The 2,500-nt window shown below is 46.3% G+C and overlaps 6 non-coding genes and 5 pseudogenes across 6 annotated transcripts; all 11 read left to right on the top strand.

Annotated features, from left to right (window-relative positions):
- Positions 1-65: 65 nt before the first annotated feature.
- On the top strand, positions 66-184 carry LOC142115946 (5S ribosomal RNA). Its single transcript, XR_012682300.1, has one exon. It is a non-coding gene; the product is annotated as a 5S ribosomal RNA (ribosomal RNA).
- An 80-nt stretch (positions 185-264) lies between these two features.
- Positions 265-383, top strand: LOC142116139 (5S ribosomal RNA; annotated as a pseudogene).
- An 80-nt stretch (positions 384-463) lies between these two features.
- LOC142115964 (5S ribosomal RNA) lies at positions 464-582 on the top strand. The gene has a single exon (XR_012682317.1). It is a non-coding gene; the product is annotated as a 5S ribosomal RNA (ribosomal RNA).
- An 82-nt stretch (positions 583-664) lies between these two features.
- Positions 665-783, top strand: LOC142116020 (5S ribosomal RNA). The gene has a single exon (XR_012682368.1). It is a non-coding gene; the product is annotated as a 5S ribosomal RNA (ribosomal RNA).
- Positions 784-862: 79 nt separating this feature from the next.
- On the top strand, positions 863-981 carry LOC142116238 (5S ribosomal RNA; annotated as a pseudogene).
- An 81-nt stretch (positions 982-1,062) lies between these two features.
- LOC142115928 (5S ribosomal RNA) lies at positions 1,063-1,181 on the top strand. The gene has a single exon (XR_012682284.1). It is a non-coding gene; the product is annotated as a 5S ribosomal RNA (ribosomal RNA).
- An 81-nt stretch (positions 1,182-1,262) lies between these two features.
- LOC142116289 (5S ribosomal RNA) lies at positions 1,263-1,381 on the top strand. Its single transcript, XR_012682426.1, has one exon. It is a non-coding gene; the product is annotated as a 5S ribosomal RNA (ribosomal RNA).
- An 80-nt stretch (positions 1,382-1,461) lies between these two features.
- On the top strand, positions 1,462-1,580 carry LOC142116205 (5S ribosomal RNA; annotated as a pseudogene).
- Positions 1,581-1,852: 272 nt separating this feature from the next.
- LOC142116008 (5S ribosomal RNA) lies at positions 1,853-1,971 on the top strand. The gene has a single exon (XR_012682356.1). It is a non-coding gene; the product is annotated as a 5S ribosomal RNA (ribosomal RNA).
- Positions 1,972-2,209: 238 nt separating this feature from the next.
- Positions 2,210-2,328, top strand: LOC142116119 (5S ribosomal RNA; annotated as a pseudogene).
- Positions 2,329-2,409: 81 nt separating this feature from the next.
- Positions 2,410-2,500, top strand: part of LOC142116118 (5S ribosomal RNA) — a 119-nt pseudogene continuing 28 nt past the window's right edge.

Genomic DNA, 2,500 nt, shown 5'->3' with positions numbered 1-2,500 from the left:
TGTTCCGACTTCCTTCAATGCTGGTTTTGAGATGTATAAGAGATGTAGGTCAATAGGAAACCAATACCTACAGCCACACCACCCTGAACAAGCCCAATCTCGTCTGATCTTGGAAGCTAAGCAGGGCTGGGCCTGGTTAGTACTTGGATGGGAGACCACCTGGAAATACCAGGTGCTGTAGGCTTTTTTTTTTCTCTCTTGTTCCGGCCTCCTTCAATGTTGGTTTTCAGATGTATAAGAGATGTAGGTCAATAGAAAACCAATGCCTACAGCCACACCACCCTGAACAAGCCCAATCTCGTCTGATCTTGGAAGCTAAGCAGAGCCGGGCCTGGTTAGTACTTGGATGGGAGACCACCTGGAAATACCTGATGCTGTAGGCTTTTTTTTTTCTCTCTTGTTCCGGCCTCCTTCAATGCTGGTTTTGAGATGTATAAGAGATGTAGGTCATTAGGAAACCAATACCTACAGCCACACCACCCTGGACAAGCCCAATCTCGTCTGATCTTGGAAGCTAAGCAGGGCTGGGCCTGGTTAGTACTTGGATGGGAGACCACCTGGGAATACCAGGTGCTGTAGGCCTTTTTTTTTTTCTCTCTTGTTCCGGCTTCCTTCAATGCTTGTTTTTAGATGTATAAGAGATGTAGGTCAATAGGAAAACAATACCTACAGCCACACCACCCTGAACAAGCCCAATCTCGTCTGATCTTGGAAGCTAAGCAGGGCTGGGCTTGGTTAGTACTTGGATGGGAGACCACCTGGAAATACCAGGTGCTGTAGGCTTTTTTTTTCTCTCTTGTTCCGGCCTCCTTCAATGCTTGTTTTGAGATGTATAAGAGATGTAGGTCAATAGGAAACCAATACCTACAACCACACCACCCTGAACAAGCCCAATCTCATCTAATCTTGGACGCTAAGCAGAGCCGGGCCTGGTTAGTACTTGAATGGGAGACCACCTGGGAATACCAGGTGCTGTAGGCCTTTTTTTCTTCTCTCTTGTTCTGGCTTCCTTCAATGCTGTTTTCTAGATGTATAAGAGATGTAGGTCAATAGGAAAACAATACCTACAGCCACACCACCCTGAACAAGCCCAATCTCATCTGATCTTGGAAGTTAAGCAGGGACGGGCCTGGTTAGTACTTGGATGGGAGACCACCTGGGAATACCAGGGGCTGTAGGTCTTTTTTTCTTCTCTCTTGTTCCGGCTTCCTTCAATGCTGGTTTCTAGATGTATAAGAGATGTAGGTCAATAGGAAAACAATACCTACAGCCACACCACCCTGAACAAGCCCAATCTCATCTGATCTTGGAAGCTAAGCAGGGATGGGCCTGGTTAGTACTTGGATGGGAGACCACCTGGGAATACCAGGTGCTGTAGGCCTTTTTTTTTTCTCTCTTGTTCCGGCTTCCTTCAATGCTGGTTTTGAGATAATAAGAGATGTAGGTCAATATGAAACCAAAACCTACAGCTACACATCTCTAAACAAGCCCAATCTCGTCTGATCTTGGAAGCTAAGCAGGGCCAGGCCTGGTTAGTACTTGGATGGGAGACCACCTGGGAATACCAGGTGCTGTAGGCTTTTTTTTTTTCTCTCTTGTTCCGGCTTCCTTCATTGCTGGTTTTTAGATGTATAAGAGATGTAAGTCAATAGGAAACCAATACCTGCAGCCACACCACCCTGAACAAGCCTGATCTTGGAAGCTAAGCAGAGCCGGGGTTGGTTATTACTTGGATGCAAGACCACCTGGGAATACCAGGTGCTGTAGGCCCTTTTTTTTTTCTCTCTTGTTCCGACTTTCTTCAATGCTGGTTTTGAGATGTATAAGAAATGTAGGTCAATAGGAAACAGTTACCTACAGCCACACCACCCTGAACAAGCCCAATCTCGTCTGATCTTGGAAGCTAAGCAGGGCTGGGCCTGGTTAGTACTTGGATGGGAGACCACCTGGAAATATCAGGTGCTGTAGGCTTTTTTTTTTCTCTCTTGTTCCGGCCTACTTCAATGCTGGTTTTGATATGTATAAGAGATGTAGGTCAATAGGAAACCAATACCTACAGCCACACCACCCTGAACCAGCCCAATCTCGTCTGATCTTGAAAGCTAAGCAGGTCCGGGCCTGGTTAGTACTTTTTTTTTCTCTCTTGTTCTGGCTTCCTTCAATGCTGGTTTTAAAATGTATAAGTGATGTAGGTCATTAGGAAACCAATACCTACAGCCACACCACCCTGGACAAGCCCAATCTCATCTGATCTTGGAAGCTAAGCAGAGCCAGGCCTGGTTAGTACTTGGATGGGAGACCACCAGGGAATACCAGGTGCTGTAGGCTTTTTTTTCTTCTCTCTTGTTCCGGCTTAGTTCAATGCTGGTTTCTAGATGTATAAGAGATGTAGGTCATTAGGAAACCAACACCTACAGCCACACCACCCTGGACAAGCCCAATCTCATCTGATCTTGGAAGCTAAGCAGAGCCAGGCCTGGTTAGTACTTGGATGGGAGAC

Source organism: Mixophyes fleayi, unplaced genomic scaffold (assembly GCF_038048845.1).
Source record: "Mixophyes fleayi isolate aMixFle1 unplaced genomic scaffold, aMixFle1.hap1 Scaffold_1662, whole genome shotgun sequence".
Lineage (NCBI taxonomy): Eukaryota > Metazoa > Chordata > Amphibia > Anura > Limnodynastidae > Mixophyes > Mixophyes fleayi.
The sequence above is the reverse complement of the archived record's forward strand: the minus strand, read 5'-3'. Positions and strand labels throughout refer to the sequence as shown.